This window comes from Macaca fascicularis, chromosome 3 (genome assembly GCF_037993035.2).
Source record: "Macaca fascicularis isolate 582-1 chromosome 3, T2T-MFA8v1.1".
NCBI lineage: Eukaryota > Metazoa > Chordata > Mammalia > Primates > Cercopithecidae > Macaca > Macaca fascicularis.
Window position 1 is genome coordinate 143809632 of NC_088377.1, and position 21013 is coordinate 143830644.

A 21013-nucleotide genomic window follows, 5' to 3' on the forward strand; every position below is an offset into this window, starting at 1 on the left:
ACACACACACACACACACACACACACACACACATATATATATATATATATATTTTGAGACAAGTTCTGGCTCTATCACCCAGGGTAGAGTGCAGTGGCACGATCTCGGCTCGCTGGAACCTCTGCCTCCTGGACTCAAGCCATCCTCCCACCTCAGTCTTCCGAGTGGCTGAAACTACATGCACAGGCCACCACACCCGGCTAATTTTTGTATTTTTTGTAGAAACAAGGTTTCAGGCCAAGTGCAGTGGCTCACCACATGTAATCCCAGTGCTTTGGGAGGCCAAGGCAAGCGGATCACCTGAGGTCGGAGTTGGAGACCACCCTGGCCAACATAGTGAAACCCCGTCTCTACTAAAAATACAAAAATTAGCTGGGTGTGCACCTGTAGTCCCAGCTACTTGGGAGGCTGAAGCAGGAGATTCGCTTGAACTCAGGAGGCGGAGGTTGCAGTGAGCCGAGATTGTGCCACTGCATTCCAGCCTGGAGTGACAGTGAGACTCCATGTCAAAAAAAAAAAAAAATTAGAAAAGAGGTTTTGCCATGTTGTCCAGGCTGTTCTCAAAATCATGAGCTGCAGCAATCTGCCTGCCTCAGCCTCCTAAAGTGATCATAGTCCTGAGTCACCAAACCTAGCCTGGTGTGTGTGTGTGTGTGTGTGTGTGTGTATACACGTGTATATATATGTGTATATGTATATATATGTGTACATGTATATGTAGATATGTGTGTGTATATATACACATATATATACGTGTGTGTGTGTGTGTGTGTGTATATCCTGCCTCAGCCTCCCGAGTACCTGGAATTACAGGCACACGCCATCACTCTCTGCTAATTTTGTATTTTTAGTAAAAACGGGGTTTCTCCATGTTGGCCAGGCTTGTCTCGAACTCCCAACCTCAGGTGATCCACCCACCTTGGCCTCCCAAAGTGTTGGGATTACAGGCATGAGCCACCACACCTGGCCCATACATACATATATATATTACAATGGAATACTATTTAGCCATAAAAAAATGAAATCGTATCTTTTGTAGCAACATGGGTGGAACTGGAGGCCACTGTCTTAAATGAAACAACTCAGAAACAGAAAGTCAAATACCACATGTTCTCACTTATACATGGGAGCTAAATAATGTGTACACATGGACATAGAGTGTGGACCAATAGACACTGGAGACTAGGAAGGGTGGGTGGGTGGGAGGGGTAGAGGAGTGAAAAATTATTTAATGGGTACAATATACATTATTTTGGTGACGGTTACACTAAAAGCCCAGACCTCACCACTACAATATATTCACATCACAAAACTGCACTTGTATCCCTTACATTTATACCAAAAAGCAATCTTTTACTGGTTAGCTTTAGTACATCCCCTGAGAGAATTTGAGATGCTTTGCAGGGGCTAAAAATAGAGGCATTCCTGTTCTACCAACCAATTTTGTTCAGTTTCCTGTCTAGTACCTGCATAAGAAAAATGAATTTTTAAAATTCTTGGAGATTTTAATGTATTTATCTTTTGCATTATAAAACCCTACTCTGGAAGATACTCTTTACACATTCCAGATATTGGAATTTTATGTACAGTAAAATTTCCAAAATAATTTTGGAGACTAACATGGACTTACTTTCTTCTTTCTTCCCCTTCCTTCCTTCCTTCCTTCCTTCCTTCCTTTTTTCTTTCCTTCTTTCTTTCTCTCTCCTTCCTGTCTCTCTCCCTCCTTCCTCTCTCTCTCCTTTTTTCCTCTCTCCTTCCTTCCTCTCTCTCCTTCCTTCCCCTTCCTTCCTTTTCTTTCTTTTCTTTCTTGACAGAGTCTTACTCTGTCATCTAGGTGGAAGTACAGTGGTGCAATCTCGGCTCGCTTCCCAGGCTCAAGTGATTCTCATGCCTCAGCCGCCCGACTACCTGGGACTACAGGCATGCATCACCATGCCTGGATAATTTTTGTATTTTTCAGTAGAGACAGGGTTTCACCATGTTGGTCAGGCTGGTCTCAAACTGCTGATCTCAGGTGCTAGGATTATAGGCATGAGCCACCGTGCCTGGCCTAACATGGAGTTTTTTTAACTTTTTTTGGTCAAGGTGAGTCCCTTGAAATGTTAAAAACCTATTCATTCCCATCATTCACAAAAAGGACATTTTAACTCCAAGATAAATAGGAGAGTCAAAGACTGGAACAAAAAAGGAATATATTATAATTAAACGGGATAAATTTTTCTTCCACTGTTTGGGGCTTGAAATCTATCACCTTCCATCCAGTGGGAGTGAGCCTCTGATGATGAAAAGGGTATTTTCTCTAAGTTTACTTTAATAACAGTCATCATTGGGCCATTTAAAATTCTTGGCAGGAGTTGGGCACGGTGCCTCATTCCTGTAAATCACGCATTTTGGGAGGCTGAGATGGGTGGATCACGAGGTCAGGAGTTCAAGACCAGCCTGGCCAACATGGTGAAACTCCATCTCTACAAAGACAAAAATTAGCTGGGTGCAGTGGTGTGCGCCTGTAGTCCCAGCTACTCAGGAGGCTGAGGCAGGAGAACTACTTGAACCCGGGAAGCAGAGGTTGCAGTGGGCTGAGATCACACCCATTGCACTCCAGCCTGGGTGACAGAGTGAGAATCCGTCTTAAAAAAAAAATTCTTGGCAGGGCCTGGTGTCTACAAATCATACATTTCTTTAGTGTGAAGGCAGCACTACCTGTAGCAGGATATTGCTTCACACATCTAACCTCTTGTAGTTTATTTCACTAAACTGAATTTTACAACGTGGAAATAGTATGTACCTTATTTCCTCACATACTTCCATCTCATAAAATTTCTCCTAGAACCTCTTTTGAGTATCAAATAAAAGGTGACTTTTATGGTTTTAAAGTCTCTCTGTTCTCCCTCTCCCTAGCTCCCCACCTAGATAGGCTGCCATTATGATCGCTAACAGGAAAATTGACAGATTTAAAATTACTGTTTATGTTATTGTCTGTGCAGGAACATTCAAAAAATAATTTGTGTCTCATTCTGCTGTAGAGACAAAAATACTTTTTTTTTTTGTTTTTTGAGATGGAGTTTTGCTTGTTGCCCAGACTGGAGTGCAGTGTTGAGATCTTGGCTCACTGCAACCTCCACCTTGCGGGTTCAAGCGATTCTCCTGCCTCTGCCTCTCGAGTAGCTGGGATTACAGGTGCCCACCACTAAGCCCAGATAATTTTCTTGTAATTTTTAGTAGAGACGGGGTTTCAACATGTTGACCAGGCTAGTCTCAAACTCCTGACCTTGAATGATCTGCCCTCCTCTCGTTCCCAAAGTGCTGTGATTACAGGCATGAGCCACCACACCTGGCTGACAAAAATATTTTTTAAAATTCTCCTAATGGCTGTTTTGTTTTGTTTGTTTTTTGTTTTAGGATCTTGCTCTGTCACCCAGGCTGGAGTACAGCTGCACCATCACTGCTCACTGTAGCCTCAACCTGGTGGGCTCAAGTGATCCTCCCACTTCAGCCTCCTGAGTAACAGGGGACTACAGACATGCACCACCATGACCGCGTAATTTTTAAATTTTTTGTAGAGACTGGGGTTTTATTTATTTATTTATTTTTGAGAAGTCATCCAGGCTGGACTGCAGTGGCGTGATCTCAGCTCACAGAACCTCTGCCTCCCAGATTCAAGAGATTCTACTTCCTCAGTCTCCCAAGTAGCAGGGACTATAGGCACCCATCACCACGCCCGGCTAATTTTTCTTTTTTGGTTGTTGTTGTTTTTTGAGACAGAGTTTTGCTCTGTCTCCCAGGCTGGAGTGCAATGGCGCGATCTCCGCTCACTGCAACCCCGGCCTCCCGGGTTCAAGCAATTCTTGTGCCTCAGCCTTCTGAGTAGCTGGGATCACAGGTGCGTGCCACCACGTCCAGCTAAGTTTTGTATTTTTAGTAGAGACAGAGTTTCACCATGTTGGCCAGGCTGGTCTCGAACTCCTGACCTCACATGATCTGTCTGCTTTGGCCTCCCAAAGTGCTGGGATCATAGATGTGAGCCACTGCACTCTGTCTTTTTTTCCCCCCCCCAAGAGTCTCACTCTGTCACCCAGGCTGGAGTGCACTGGTGCAATCTCAGCTCACTGCAACCTCTGCCTCCTGGATTCAAGTGATTCTCCTGCCTCAGCCTCCCAAGTAGCTTGGATTACAGGTGCATGCCACCACACCCAGCTAATTTTTGTATTTTTAGTAGAGACAGGGTTTCACCATGTTGGCCAGGCTGGTCTCAAAGTCCTGACCTCAGGTAATCCACCTGCCTCAGCCTCCCAAAGTGCTGGGATTATAGATGTTAGCACAGCCCCTGATTGCTGTTTGAGATATATGTTAGTTTGGTTAATTTCTGCTGGATATGGAGATGCTCTTCTAGGCCAGAGAAGTATTAAAGAAAATGATCACCTTAAAAAGCTAATACAAAGGCTGGGTGCAGTGGCTCATGCCTATGATCCCAGTGTTTGGGAGGCTGTGGTGGGAGGATTACAGGAGCCTAGGAGTTTGAGACCTTCCTGGGCAACAAAGCAAGACCCCATTTCTACAAAAAATAAAAAAATAGTAGCTGGGCACAGTGGTGTGCACCTATAGTCCCAGCTACTTGAGAACCCGAGGTGGGAGGATCACTTGATCCCAGGAGTTGGAGGCTGTAGTGAGTCATGATGTCCCACTGCACTCTTATTTGAATGACAGAGCTAGACCCTGTCTCAAAAAAAGGTCCAGTGCGGTGGCTCACGCCTATAATCCCAGCATTTTGGGAGGCTGAGGTGGGCGGATCACCTGAGGTCAGGAGTTTGAGACCAGCCTGGCCAATATGGTAAAACCCCATTTCTACTAAAAATATAAAAAATTAGCTGGGTGTGGTGGGGTGCGCCTATAATTCCAGATACTCGGGAGACTGAGGCAGGAGAACTGTTTGAACCCAGGAGGCGGAGGTTGCAGTGAGCTGAGATGGTGCCACTGCCCTCCAGCCTAAGAGACAGAGCAAGACTCTATCTCAAAAAAAAAAAAAAAAAAGAAAAGTTAATTAAAAAATTGCATTGTACTTGAATTTCCTCAGGTATCACCAGTCTGTGGGTAAAAAAGGAGAGTAACATTAACGATTCAAGGCCGGGTGCGGTGGCTCACGCCTGTAATCCCAACACTTTGGGAGGATGAGGCGGGCGAATCACGAGGTCAGGAGATCGAGACCATCCTGGCTAACACGGTGAAACCCCGTCTCCGCTAAAAAATACAAAAAATTAACCAGGCGTGGTGGCGGGCGCCTGTAGTCCCAGCTACTCGGGAGGCTGAGGCAGGAGGATGGTGTGAACTCGGGAGGCGGAGCTTGCAGTGAGACGAGATTGTGCCACTGTACTCCAGCCTGGGCGACCCAGCAAGACGCTGTCTCAAAAAAAAAAAATAAATAAAATAAACAACGATTCAGATTCCACTGGCTCTTGTTCCCATGGATTCACAGAAGAAGTTCAGCCCAATTTCAAAACTTCACATTTGCTTCTGGGAAGCCCATTCTGGAAAGTTTCCTGTGGCCCCCGCCAGAAGGCAGCGCTACTTCACCCAGCAACACAAGTCTCTGCAGCACCTGCCCCGGCAGCGCCAGTTGAGCCCCCGAAGCTGGGAAGGCTTAAGCTGACTCCTCTGCTGCACATAGCAAAAAATGGTCATTTCTGTAGTTGCAGCTACAGATCTACGATAATCAATCTATATCCATATTTTATGGGGGTTTTTTGAGGCAAAGTCTGGCTCTGTTGCCCAGGCTGGAGTGCAGTGGCATGATCATCATTCACTTGTAGCCTTGACCTCCCTGGCTCAGGTGATCCTGCCACCTCAGCCTTCCAAGTAGCTGAGACCATAGGCATGTACCACTAAGCATGGCTAATTTTTCAATTTTTATTTTTCGTAGAGACAAGGTCTCCCTGGGTTGCCCAAACTGGTTTTGAATTCCTGGGCTCAAGCAATCCTCCTGTCCTGACATCCTGAAGTGTTGGGACTACATACGTGAGCCACTGCGCCCAGCCCTTTTTGTTTTTGTTTTTGTTTTGTAAAGGTAACTTCCCAGTGGAATCCTCAAGATTTCTTCATGTTTTTGGAAAAATTAGCTACATTTGAGATTGTTTTCCTTTTTGGAATTTAATGGTATTCATTACATTACATAGCTATGCTGAGCTCTATTACACTAAAAAGTAGGCTAATTGTCTTAACTTTGACAGTAATGACATTAAATGTGTGAAGATTATATTTGGAATAAAGCACTTGGATTCATTCATTTCTTCAGTAAATATTTATTGAGCACTAGTATGTTCCAGGGAGTGTCTGTCTACATTCTGGGGACAAGTGATAACAAAATCCCTGTCCTCGTGGTGAGTTAACAATCAACAAACTAACAAACATTTAATTTATGTCATCAACTCATTTCCACAAAGATAATAACATCTTGACTTCAAGTTTTCTGAGTTTCTGGTCTAAAGAATTGTGACCTTCAAGAGCTCAAATCATTTGTTGGGGAGAGAGGCCAGTGACACATTTTTTCCTTTACAATGAAAGTACCTGTAAAAAGAGGAAGAGAAACTCGGAGGGTAAAGATAAAAAACGCTGAAATCTTCTTTCTGGATTTCAGATAGAGTCTCTCGCCCTAATTGATGCAATTTACACACCATGCGTCTCCTTCCCTAGGACCTTCTCCAGTTCTTGGGGACTACAGATGAATTTACTTTTAATACATTTTATGGCATTTGGAGGCCCTCCAGTGGACAAATACTATACCTGAAAAAAATCCTTTTGCTATGCTAAAGTGTTCACTTGTGAAGTGTACTCATGTTTGCAACTTACTTTGAAATACATATTTTAAAAGATGGAGTAATGGATGAATAGTGATGCATAGATCATTAGACATGTGATAAAAATAACAATGTTAGTTGTAGAATCTAGATGATGAGTATATTATATGACTCACTGTATAATTCTTTCAACTTTTCTGTTTGAACATTTGATAATAAAATATTGAATAAAAATCTCTTTGCTAAAGATTAATGCCTTTAGTTCACATTATTGAAAATTTTGCTGAGATAACATGTAAATTACCTTCAAAAATCATCTTAAAAATTGTCTTAATAAACATGGATTTTTTTTTTTATTTTTGAGACAAGGGTCTTACTCTGTCACCCAGGCTGGAATGCAGTGGTATGATCATGGCTCACTGCAGCCTTGACCTTCCAAGCTCAAGAGATCCTCCCATCTCAGCCCTCCGAGTAGCTAGGACTACAGACGAATTAAAAAATTAACCCAGCTAATTAAAAAAAATTTTTTTTTTTTTTAGTTGGAGTCTTGCTCTGTTGCCCAGGCTGGAGTGGAGTGCAGTGGTGTGATCTTGGCTCACTGCAACCTCTACCTCCTGGGTTCAAGCAATTCTCCTGCCTCAGCCTCCCTAGTAGCTGGAATTAGAGATGTGTGCCACCACACCTGGCTAACTTTATTTTCTGTAAAGATGGGGTTTTGCCATGTTGGCCACGCTGCCCTCGAACTCCTGACCTCAAGTGATCCACCTGCGTCAGCCTCCCAGAGTGCTGGGATTCCAGGCATGAGCCACTGCACCAAGCCTTAAAAATGTTTTCGTAGGCCAGGCGCGGTGGCTCAAGCCTGTAATCCCAGCACTTTGGGAGGCCGAGACGGGCGGATCACCAGGTCAGGAGATCGAGACCATCCTGGCTAACACGGTGAAACCCCGTCTCTACTAAAAAATACAAAAAACTAGCCGGGCAAGGTGGCGGGCGCCTGTAGTCCCAGCTACTCGGGAGGCTGAGGCAGGAGAATGGCGTAAACCTGGGAGGCGGAGCTTGCAGTGAGCTGAGATCCGGCCACTGCACTCCAGCCTGGGCGACAGAGCCAGACTCCGTCTCAAAAAAAAAAAAAAAAAAATGTTTTCTTAGAGACAAGGTATCACTATCTTGCCCAGGCTGGTCTTGAACTCCTGGGCTCAAGCAATCCTCTTGCCCCAGACTCCCAAAGTGCTGGGATTACAGGTATGAGTCACTGCACCCTGCCTGGATTAATTTTTAAATGCCTAAAAAACACTTATTTTTAGAAAGTTTAGACAATGTAAATGTGAAATAGCTCTATGAATTCTTTGTTTGAAAAAAGGCTTATCTTCCTGGAATATCTGTTTTATGAACTCAGGCAATTGTTAACAAGTTAACTGAATTTACTTTGCTTTTTACATTAGAGAGGCAATCGTTTGAGAATTATTGACAATAATTTTTCTTAGGGAGATGCATTGGTCTGGGTTCAATGCAGAGGCAAAATCTACCCTTAGCTGGTGTAAGCCAAAAGGGACTTACTACATGGTACATTATAAAATTTGTCAGGTTAAAGAAACAGCATATAAGGACTTTGGGAGGCCGAGGTGGGCAGATCACAAGGTCAGGAGTTTCAGACCAGCCTGGCCAATATGGTGAAACCCTGTCTCTACCAAAATTACAAAAATTAGGCGGGAGTGGTGGCAGGCACCTGTAGTCCCAGCTACCCAGGAGGCTGAGGCAGGAGAATCACTTGAACACGGGAGGCAGAGGTTGCAGTGAGCCAAGATTGAGACACTGCACTCCTGCCTGGGTGGCAAGGTGAGACTCCATCTCAAAAAAAAAGAAATAGTGTATAGGCTGAGCTTCAGGAGTGACTCACAAATCTACTCTATAGACCTGGGCTGTCAAAACATGCTGTTGATGCCAGGATCCAGAAGCCAGCCCTACAGCTGCTAGTTCCAGAGCCACATTGCCTTTCCTATAAAACACTCCATCAAGAAGGATGCCTCATAATCTGTCTCTCTGCCACTCAATTATGAATTCTTCACTATATGCAAGTGCTTCTAGCAGAGGTTAGTTGGTTTGAGATAGGGTCTCATTCTGTTGCTCAGGCTGGACTGCATGGCACAATCGTGACTCCCTGCAGCCTTGACCTTCTGGGCTCAAGTGATTATCTTGCCTCAGCCTCCTGATTGGCTGGGGCTACAGGTGCATGCCACCACGTCTCACTAGTGTTTTTTTTTTTTTTTTTCAGAGATGGAATCTCGCTATGTTGCCCAGGCTGGTCTCGAACTCCTGGGTTCAAGTGATTCTCCCACCTCAGCTGCCCAAAGTGTTGCAATTTAAAATTTATGTAACAGCCCGAAAAAGGGTACCTTCTTCACTCTGACTGCCACCTCCATTCAGACAATTTCTTTGTAAGTTATGTGCATCTGGGTCTACCTGTAAGCAGAAAATCGGGTTAGGACCTCAAGGAGCTTGCAAGCGAATGTGGAAGACATATTTTATAAACAGCCAATTTTAAATGATGTGGAAAAACTGAATAGAATACAAGAGCCAAGGAAGCTTGATGGAGAAAGTAGATAATTCTGCCAGAGATCAAGGGAGTGATACATGGAGAAGTAGAAAGACTTTATAAACAAAGTAAACTTGGTGGACTTTGAAAGGTATGTCACTCTACTTTTGCTTTTGGAGAAAGTGGTCAGGGTGGGGCCAAGGAGCAAAGCATAGAGTTGGAAAATTCCAAGGTTTATTTGGGGGCTAAATTTCTGGTTGAAGGTTAGGGTGGAGGAGGAGTGGGAGTGGCAGATAAGGCTAGAAAGCTTGGAGTCACATAATAGATGTCAAATGCTAAGGCCTCTCTGCTCTCATGGTTACTTTCCCAGGAAGAATTACTTAAATAGGGCTGTGACTTGAATATATAATATCACCTAACTCCAGTCCCGCCTCCTCTCCCACATCTTTCATCTAGTATAGAGGGAACAAACCTTCCCTTCATTGTAACCTAGGACAAGTTACTTAACTTCTCTCCGTAACTTGATATCCAAATATATAAATGGAGACTGAAGATAGTGCCTATATCGTTAGTTAAATAATTTACTTAAAACAGTATGTGGACACAGTGAGCACCATATGAACGCTTGTAAGTTGGAGGCAGTAGATATAGCATTGCCTATCAGAAATTCTCAAATAATTGTTTAGAGACATTTAAATAAAAAGGAGGCTGGGCACAGTGGCTCACGCCTGTAATCCCAGCACTTTGGGATACCGAGGTGGGCAGATTATTTGAGGTCAGGAGTTTGAGACCAGCCTGGCGAACATGGTGAAATCCCATCTCTACTAAAAACAAACAAAAAAAATACAAAATATGACCCGCGCATGGAGGCACGTGCCTGTAATCCCAGCTACTCGGGAGACTGAGACAGGAGAATAGCTTGAACCCAGGAGGCGGAGGTTGCAGTGAGCCGAGATTAGGCCACTGCATGCCAGCCTGGGCGACAGAGTGAGACCCTGTCTCAAAAAAATGAAAAAGAAAAAAAAAGGATTTTTAGACTTGTGCTAACTCCCAGTCATGGGCTTAAGACTTTCACAATAAAAATCACTACGTGTATATATCATTCTAGCCTTAAAAAACATAATTGCTAAAAGGACTATTAGAATGCCTTTCTATTTTACAGTCTGGGTAAATGCTTTCCCAGATTTAGGAGCTTCTTAGAGAGTTTTATCAAACATGCAGGCACATTTCTGATTATTTAAGGCTTAAGACTTAGGAAATTCTTTGGCTTTTAGCTACAGCCTTTTGACGTTTTCACTGTTCATTACCAGTATCGTGCTGTGGAAAGGAAAAGAGAAGGGACACAAGGTGATTTTATACACACAAACAGTGGAAAAGTGATAGTGGATAGGAAAAAAGTAGAATCTACATGAATTATTTGTAGATTTAACTTATATTCTGTTCTCCATTATTGTAATTGTTTGTGTCATACATTGCTGCATAATAAACTACCGTAGACTGGGTGCAGTGGCTCATGCCTGTAATCCTAGCACATTGGGAGGGTGACATGGGAACATTGCTTGAGGCCAGGAGTTCAAGACCGACCTGGGCAACATAGCAAGACCCCATCTCTACATGTGAAAAAATAAAAAATAAATTAGAAAACTACTATAAAACATAACTTTAAAAGAACACTTAATGATTTCTCACCGTTCTGCATGAGGGCACTGCTATATGACTTTCTTCCATGTGATGTGGGCTGGGACTTGTTGGGAATCTCTCCACATGGTCTCTCATCAGTTCATGGCTTAGCCTGAGCTTCTTTACATGCCAGCAGTACCCCAAGAGACTGAAGCAGGAGGTCTCTTAAGGTCTAGACCCAGAATCAGCCCAGAAACACATCTGCTCATGTTATTGGTTAAAGCAAGGCACAAGGCCAGCCCAAATACTAGGGCTGGGAAAACAAACACTACCTTGACGAGAGGAGCTGCAAAATATTGTGGCTATGATTTCCAACATACGTCAGTAGCTGACCAAGTTGACTGTAAAATTAAATTGGACAAAATTGGTAAAAATTCCAGATTCTGACTTCTGCCAGACATTTACCCCATTTTGCATTTACCCCTTTTGCAGATCTGCAGATTAGGAAGTAGACAGAAACAGTAAGAAAAAACACGTGGATAACCTTAATCAGTTTTCGTTTGTGTATGTGTGTGTGTGTGTGTGTGCATGTGCGTGTGTAGAAACAGGTTCTTGCTAGGATGTCCAGGTTGGAGTGCGGTGGCTATTCACAGGTGATATCACAGCACACTGTGGCCTCAAATTTCTGGGCTCAAACAATCCTCCCACTTAAGGCCTCCTCAGTAGTGGGGACGATAGGCACATGCCACTGCGCCCAGCTTCAAGACTTTTTTTTTTTTGAGATGGAGTCTCGCTCCGTCACCCAGGCTGAAGTGCAATGGCACGATCTCGTCTCACTGCAACCTCTGCCTCCTGGGTTCAAGCAATTCTCTTGCCTCAGCCTCCCAAGTAGCTGGGATTACAGGGGCCTGCCACCACACCCAGATAATATTTGTATATTTAGTAGAGACAGAATTTCACCATGTAGGCCAGGCTGATCTTCAGCTTCAACTTCTGATTTCAGGTGATCCACCCACCTCAGCCTGCCAAAGTGCTGGGATTACAAGTGTTAGCCATAATGCCTGGCGAACTCATAGGCTTTAAAACATATGTCTTGGGAGCTGGGTGCGGTGGCTCACGCCTGTAATCCCAGCACTTTGGGAGGCCGAGGCGGGCGGATCACGAGGTTAAGAGATCGAGACCATCCAGGCTAACATGGTGAAACCCCGTCTCTACTAAAAATACAAAAAAAAAAAAAAAAAAAAAGATTAGCTGGGCCCACTGGTGGTGCGTGCCTGTAGTCCCAGCTACTCAGGAGGCTGAGGCAGGAGAATTGCTTGAACCCGGGAGGCAGAGGTTGCAGTGAGCTGAGATTGCACCACTGCACTCCAGCCTGGCCACAGAGTCTCGTCTTAAAAAAAAAATATATATATATATATATATATAAATATGTGTGTGTGTGTGTGTGTGTGTGTGTGTGTGTGTCTTGGGCTCATGCCTGTAATCCTTGCACTTTGGGAGGCTGAGGCAGGTATATCACTGGAGGTGAGGAGTTGGAGACCAGCCTGGCCAACATGATGAAACCCTGTCTCTACTAAAAATACAAAAATTAGCCGGGTGTCGTGTCAGGCGCCTGTACTCCCAGCTACTTGGAGGCTGAGACAGGAAAATCGCTTGAACCTGGGAGGCGGAGGTTGCAGAGACCCCAGATCATGCCACTGCACTCCAGTATGGGCACCAGAGCAAGACTCTGCCTCAATAAATAAATTAATTAATTAAATTAAATAAATAAAGCCTATCAGTGACCTTTGACTTAACTAGCCCCTTTTTCAACTGAGTTAACTAGTACATACATTTCTTATCCATTAAAGCCTGTATTCCTATCTTCTCTGAAATCTAGAGGCATATAATAGGGTCAGTAGGTTAAGAGTGAGGATTTTAGAATAGGAGCTAGATTTAAATTGTGGCTTTGTACTACTTTGTGTGAGTTTATATACATTATCTAAAGTCTGTATTTTTCAGATTTATTCATAAGACAGTCTACCTCACAACGTTTTTGTGAAGACTGAATAAATATGTGTACAGAGATTAGCAGAGTGTCTGGCACACGGAAAGCATCCAACAAGGTCAATGATTTTTATTTGCTAGGCCTCAGTCTGCAGGAACATATACTGAAGCTTTAAGATTTGCTCAAGCCTCTTGCAAAATGGTCTATGGGGCATCTGGCAGTAGGGCCTTCATATACACTCCCAAACACTGAAGCCACCCAAACAAACTTTTGTACTTAGCTCTCTGAATTTGGAGTGACTTTTCTAAATTTTTGACCCATAAATTTCCTCTTGGTTTGCTTTGCTGCCCCCTTCTGGTGGAATGGCAGAAGAGTTAGATGACATTCCAATCCCTACTGTCACTCAAACTGCTAAAAGCTATCGATATTTTGAATCCTTAGTCAAAGAATCCAACTCGCAAAAATCTCTGGCCTTACATTCAAGTGAATTCAAATGAAAATAAAGTTTAAATGTAAAACTTCTACCCATGAATTTAAATTTATTTCTATTACATGGAAAGTGATACTGGTAGGTAAAATAATTATTAGTTATTAAAATGGATTACTCATTTTAGATTGAAAAGATTTAAGAATATTTTGCTATTCTGAATGGCCACAGAAAATTCCCTATAAACTGCATTTCAATTTTCTGAAACAGTGAAATGTGTACATATAGAGTCTTAATTTTAAAAAACTTTTTTCCTAGGCTGGGCACAGTGGCTCATGGCTGTAATCCCAGCACTCTGGGAGGCCAAGGCGGATGGATCACGAGGTCAGGAGTTTGAGACCAGCCTGTCCAACACAGTGAAATCCCGTCTCTACTAAAAATACAAAAATTAGTTGGGTGTGGTGGCATACACTTGTAGTCTCAACTACTCAGGAGGCTGAGGCAGGAGAATCGCTTGAACCCGGGAGGCAGAGGTTGCAGTGAGCCGAGATCATACCACTGCACTCCAGCCTTGGACCAACAGAACAAGACTGCATCTCAAAAAAACAAACAAACAAAAAACCAACCAACCAAACACAAAAAACCCCTTTTTTCCTAACATTAATATCAGCTAATCTCTATATCTTCCAAACTGTAAGACCTATGTATTGTCCTGGTATTCAAAAATTTTAGCATAGAAACTCCATGCAAAATGTTACTGTGTACTTCCTTCAAATACAATGAGAAAGGTAAATACTTAGCCTAATACAGAAAATTATTGAAATCACTTAAACAATTTTCACATTTTTTAGAAGATATTGTAAATATTCTAGGCCAGGCATGGTGGCTCATGCCTGTAATCCCAGCAATTTGGGAAGCCGAGGCAGGAGGATCGCTTCAGCCCAGTAGTTCAGTCTGGGCAACATGGTGAAACCCCATCTCTACTGAAAAATACAAAAATTAGCTGGGTGTGGTGGCATGTGCCTGTGGTCCCAGCTACTTGGGAAGCTGAGGTGGGAGGACTGCTTGAGCCTGGAAGGTCAAGGCTGCAGTGAGCCATGACTGCACCACTGCACACACCAGCCTGGGTGACAGAGTGAAACTCTGTCTCGAAAAGAAAAAGAAAAAGAAATATTCTAGGTTTTATATAGACTAAGCTAAAATTTACAAGCAAATGTGCAGAAAATTTGTACATCTGAATTTTCATTAAACTGTTAATCCTACTGTAGAATTTTGTGACCAGAAAAACATTTCCTTGGTCCTTGATTTTCAGAAAAACATATTTTAAGGAGAAATGTACACTGTTTTCTTGTTTACTTCATATTGGCTGTTTGGGTATAAATCTGCAGAAGCTAAAAAATATGTTCTTTTTGAAGTATTGGCAAGAGTTCTAAAGTTACAAATACTATTACATTAAGTCATGATAACAGCACTTATGCCACGTTATCTCTACAAAATGTAAAATGACTGGAATCTCTGGAATTCCCTTCCCCCACTAATTCAACAAAGCTGAGATTTGTACTTTAGAACAGAGAGACCCATCTCCTGCAGCTACCCAACCATTGCTGCTTTTACTGGCCAAATTATTTACAATCTAAATATTGGTCATTTGCATATTTTATAGGAATTATGCACCTTGGAGACAAGGGAACAGGTTGCAGCAAATCTGTTAAAAATACAGTTTATATTCAAAACTAGATCTACTTTCCATGTTTAGCACAATATGTAAGGGCTGCTTATTGAGTGGAAATACGCCAAAATCTGGGTTAAAGCCTTTGCAGTTCTCTACTTGCCAGAATGAAAACATGAATTTCTGGCCTTTAAGGCTGTGTAACGAAGAACCAGAATTGGAGAATAAAGTACTAAAAAATTGAAACTAATTATACAGGTTATTATTTAGAAAGTTATTCATATAATCTGAATTTTTGATACCTAGAATAGCCATTAAAAGTAGGCAATTAGGAGATACCTCTGTAAAAGGCCAAAAGCAACAAGAACTTTACTAAAACCAGCATAAAAATGAGCTAATTCAATTTAGTCTTGTATTTAATATTAAACCAGAATGATTCCATAGATTGCAATAGAGTACCAAATATAGGCTGGGTACAGTGGTTCATGCCTGTAATCCCAGCACTTTGGGAGGTCGAGGCCACCAGATGGCTTGAGTCCAGGAGTTTGAAACCAGCCTGGGCAATATAGTGGAACCCCATCTCTACAAAAAGTACAAAAATTGGCTGGGCATGCTAGTGCGTGCCTGTAGTCCCAGCTACCTGGGAGGCTGAGGTGGGAGGATTGCTTGACCCCGAGGGGTGGAGGTTGCAGAGAACTGAGATGGTGCTACTCCACTCCAGCCTGGGTAACAGAGTGGGATCCTGTCTCAAAAAAATACCAAATGTATATCAACAAAAATATTACAATTAAAAAACGTTTTAAGGCTAAATATAATGAAGATGTCATTCTTCACTGGAATTTCTCTCAAAAGCTTCAGATTGCATTAATTCATTTTATTGCTCCCCTTTAAATTAAGCATAGAATTGTCTCTTTTTAGTTTAACTCTGAAAATTTTTTTCTTTCCCCTTCCTTCCTTCCTTTCCTCCCTCCTTTCTTCCTTTTTCTTTCTCTCTTTCCTTTCTGTCTCTCATTTCTTCCTTTCCCTTTCCTTTCCCCTTCCTTCCTTCCCTCCCTCCCTCCCTTCTTTCTTTCTTTTTCCTTCACTTCTCTTTTCTTTCTTCTTTTCAATCTCACTCTGGCATCTAGGCTGGAGTGCAGTGGTGGGATCACAGCTGACTATAACCTTGAACTCCCAGGCTCACGCAATCTTCCTGCCTTGGCCTCCCAAGTAGCTGGGATTACAGGCATGTATCACCTCACCCAGTTAATTTTTGTATTTTTAGTAAAGACAAGGTTTCACCATGTTGGCCAGGCTGGTCTTGAACTCCTGACCTCAAGTGATCTACCCGCCTAGGCCTCCCAAAGTGCTGGGATTACAGGTGTAAGCCAACGCACCTGGCCTACTTTTCTTATTTTTGGTAGAGATGAGGTCTCTTAACTTCTGGGCTCAAGCAATCCTCCTGCCTTAGCATCCCAAAATGCTGGCATTACAGGCCTGAGCCACCACACTGGCCAAAAAACGTAATATGTAATTTTCAGAAAACATGTATAAATGTTTACAGAGAGGAGTCAAATATAAAGTTTGGAGACTATGGGTATATTCTCGGCAAATAACTCACATTAGTAGGCGGTGTTTTTTTTTTTTTTTTTTTTTGAGACAGAGTTTTGTTCTGTCACCCAGGCTGGAGTGCAGTGGGGTGATCTCGGCTCACTGCAACTTCCGCCTCCTGGGTTCACGCCATTCTCCTGCCTCAGCCTCCTGAGTAGCTGGGACTACAGGCGCCTGCCACCACACCTGGCTAATTTTTTGTATTTTTAGTAGAGACGGGGTTTCACCGTGTTAGCCAGGATGGTCTGGATCTCCTGACCTCATGATCCGCCTGCCTTGGCCTCCCAAAGTGCTGGGATTACAGGCTTAAGCCACCGCACCTGGCCAGTAGATGATCCTTTTAGCCACTCTGCTTATCAACTGGCTCCAGGAGCGGGACAGTAGATGATCCTTTTAGCCACTCTGCTTATAAACTGGCTCCAGGAGCGGGACAAGAGTTAACCTACATTAAGCTTTATTCCATGGGTATATTTATGTGTTTTAAATAGGTAAAGAGGCATTAAGTTTGAAAATACAGACTTATTAATAGGAGTCTATTAATAGACTTCTTTTGGGAATATAAATCGAAACCAGATATGGACTAGCTACCTCAACATGTACTATGGTCTTGGATTTAAGTCATCGATTCAGTAGACATTTATTTGTTTGTTTGTCTGTCTGCCAGGCTGGACTGCAGTGGTGCAATCTTGGCTCACTGTAACCTCCGACTCCTGGGTTCAACTGATTCTTGTGCCTCAGCCTCCAGAGTAGCTGGGATTACAGCCACGTGCCATCACACCCAGCTAATTTTTGGATTTTTAGTAGACGTGGGGTTTCACCATGTTGGCCAGGATGGTTTTGATCTCCTGACCTCATGATCCGCCCGCCTCGGCCTCCCAAAGTGTTGGGATTATAGGCATGAGCCACCATGAGTGGCCAATACTTTTTCTTTTACAGATGGAGTCTCACTTTGGGAAGTCGGGGCAGGAGGATCACCTGCATCCAGGAGACCAGCCTGGGTGACATAGCAAGACCCCATCTCTATAAAAAATCAACAATTAGTCATGCACGGCGGCATGCACCTGTAGTCCTAGCTACTCAGAGTCTGAGGTGGGAGGATCGCTTGAGCCTGGGAGGTCAAGGAGGCAGTGAACTGTGATTGTGCCACTGTACTCTAGCCTGGGTGAAAGAGTAAGACTGCGTCTCACGGAAAAAAAAAAAAAAAAAAAAAAGGCAGGGCACAGTGGCTCACGCCTGTAATCCCAGTACTTTGGGAGGCCAAGGGGGATGGATCACAAGGTCAGGAGTTCAAGACCAGCCTGGCCAAGATGGTGAAACCCCGTCTCTACTAAAACTACAAAAAAATTAGCCAGGCATGATGGCAGATGCCTGTAATCCCAGCGACTTGGGAGGCTGAGGCAGCGAACTGCTTGAACCCAGGAGGCAGAGGTTGCAGTGAGCTGAGATTGTGCCACTGCACTCCAGCCTGGGTGACAGAGCGAGACTCCATCTTAAAAAAAAAAAAAGGGGGATGGAGTCTCATTTTGCCCAGGCTGGAGTGCAGGGATGTGATCATAGCTCACTGCAACCTTTAACTCCTGTCCTCAAGTGATCCTGCCTCAGCCTCCTGAAGCGTTGGGGTTATAGGTATGAGCCACCACACCTGGGATCAGGACCATATTTAAGAAAATACTTATATTCAGGCTATACCTGTAATCCCAGCACTTTGGGAAGCCGAGGTGGGCAGATCGCTTGAGGCCAGGAGTTCAACACAAGCCTGGCCAACATGGCAAAATCCCGTCTCTACTAAAAAATTACAAAAACTAGCCAGGTGTGGCGTGTATACCTGTAATTCCAGCTACTTGGGAGGCTGAGACACACGAATTGCTTAAATCTGGGAGCCAAAGGTTGCAGTGAGGCAAGATTGCGCCATGGCACTCCAGCCATGTTGGCCAGGATGGTTTTGATCTCCTGACCTCATGGTCTGGGCGACAGAGTGAAACTCTGTCTCAAAAAACAAAAACAAAACAAAACAAAAAAAACGCTGGGCGCAGTGGCTGATGCCTGTAATCCCAACATTTTGGGAGACCGAGGTGGGCGGATCACCTGAGATGGGAGTTCCAGACCAGCCTGGCCAACATGGCGAAACCCAGTGTCTACTAAAAAAAAAAAAAAATTAGCCAGGTGTGGTGGTGTGTGCCTGTAGTCCCAGCTACTCAGCAGGCTAAGGCAGGAGAATCGCTTGAACCCGGGAGGTGGAGGTTGCAGTGAGCTGAGATCGCACCACTGTACTCCAGCCTGGGTGACAGAGTGAGACTCCGTCTCAAAATAATAATAATAAAAAACGACCGGGCACAGTGGCTCACGCCTGTAATCCCAGCACTTTGGGAGGCAGAGGTGGGCGAATCACAAGGTCAGGACATGGAGACCATCCTGGCCAACATGGTGAAACCCCGTCTCTACTGAAAGAAATAAAAAAAGAAAATTAGCCGGGAGTGGTGGTGGTTACCTGTAGTCCCAGCTACTCAGGAGGCTGAGGCAGGAGAATCGCTTGAACCCAGGAGGCGGAAGTTGCAGTAAGCCGAGATCGCGCCACTGCACTCCAGCCTGGCGACAGAGCGAGACTCCGTCTCAAACAACAACAAAAAATAACAAGAAAGAAAATACTTATATTCAAAATTAGTCCTACTTTTCACACTTAGCTACCTGAGTCTACATATGCCAATATTTCCACTAAATTTCACGGTCATTTCTCAAAGAGGCTAGGTTAGTAGAGCAGGAAGTTTAAGTAAATGTACTTAAACAGTACAGAAACAAAGAGGAAATGGTTGATTTGACTTGTTGGGAGACAGGACAAGGTAAGTTTAATACAGGAAATGATACTTGAACTAATTTTGTTAGATGAGTAGGGCTCACCAGAACAGGACAAAGAACGATGTTAAGAGGTAAGGTATAGGATGACTAAGGGGATTGGGCGGCTCTGGAAACTGTAAGTAGTTCGTGGTTGGAGCACAGATGTGACCAGAGAAAAAGCCAGGGAGGACAGCAGCAGTAAGATCAACAGGTCTTGCATGATCTGCTCAGGAGTCTGGACTTGATCCTGTAGGTCGTGTTCTCCAATTTTATTATGCAACAGAATCATCTATGCTGCTTGTCTAAAATATACATTCTTTGGCTCCTCTCTAATTCAGGTCCAGAGTAGGATCATGGAACCTCAATTCTAGTGCAGGAGAACCTGGGCCAGGTTTTGATTTTTTTTTTTTTTTTTTGAGATTAAGTCTTGCTTTGTCTCCCAGGCTGGATTGCAGTGGCGCAATTTTGGCTCACTGCAACCTCTGCCACCTGGGTTCAAGCGATTCTCCTGCCGCAGCCTCCCAGGTAGCTGGGATTACAGGCGCCTGCCACCATGACTGGCTAAGTTTTGTATTTTTAGTAGGCACGGGGTTTCACCATGTTGGCCAGGCTGGTCTCGAACTCCTGACCTTAGGCGATCCACCTACCTCAGCCTCCCAAAGTGTAGGGATTACAGGCATGAGCCACTGCTCCTGGTCGGGTTTTGAATGTTTTGATGAAGCATTACTACAGGCAATAAAGAACCATTAAATATTTTTTAGGGAGAAGTAACAATTACAAAGTCAAGAGCAGATCCAGGTTGGCCTTCTAGCAACATTAGCCTGATGGTAGTGAGGAAGGTAGACTGATTGAAGAGATGAGAACTTAGAGTACAAAATGATTCAGATGACTGGCATGGGGATGTTGGCCATGTTTAACCCAAATCATGTTTTGACAAATAGAAATGTAAAGATTTACACCATGTAACTGCAAAAATTCAATTAAATATCAAATAGTTCATTTATTCTCTCTGGGGTTTTGTGCACTCATGGTTTCATTCATGTCTGTATTAATGCCCTAATCTTTTTTTTTTTTTTTTTTTTTTTTGAGACGGAGTCTCGCTCTGTTGCCCAGGCTGGAGTGCAGTGGCCGGATCTCAGCTCACTGCAAGCTCCGCCTCCCGGGTTCACACCATTCTCCTGCCTCAGCCTCCCGAGTAGCTGGGACTACAGGCGCCCGCCACCGCGCCCGGCTAGTTTTTTGTATTTTTTTTTTTTTTGAGACGGAGTCTGGCTCTATCACCCAGGCTGGAGTGCAGTGGCGCGATCTCGGCTCACTGCAAGCTCCGCCTCCCGGGTTTACGCCATTCTCCTGCCTCAGCCTCCCGAGTAGCTGGGACTACAGGCGCCCGCCACCTCGCCCGGCTAGTTTTTCGTATTTTTTTAGTAGAGACGGGGTTTCACCGTGTTAGCCAGGATGGTCTCGATCTCCTGACCTCGTGATCCGCCCATCTCGGCCTCCCAAAGTGCTGGGATTACAGGCTTGAGCCACCGCGCCTGGCCTAGTTTTTTGTATTTTTTAGTAGAGA

The 21013-nt window shown here is 43.9% G+C and overlaps 1 long non-coding RNA gene across 2 annotated transcripts in view; it reads left to right on the forward strand.

The window, feature by feature from the left end:
- The window catches only part of LOC102146398 (uncharacterized), a 34874-nt gene extending 31336 nt beyond the window's left edge, over window positions 1–3538 (forward strand). The window contains exon 3 of one of the 2 annotated variants that reach the window (XR_012432738.1): window positions 3400–3538. This is a non-coding gene — a long non-coding RNA (uncharacterized lncRNA). Of the gene's footprint in view, window positions 1–1814; window positions 1912–3399 lie in introns of those variants that run through there. The other variant, XR_012432739.1, reaches the window with a different exon arrangement.
- The last annotated feature ends 17475 nt before the right edge of the window (window positions 3539–21013 follow it).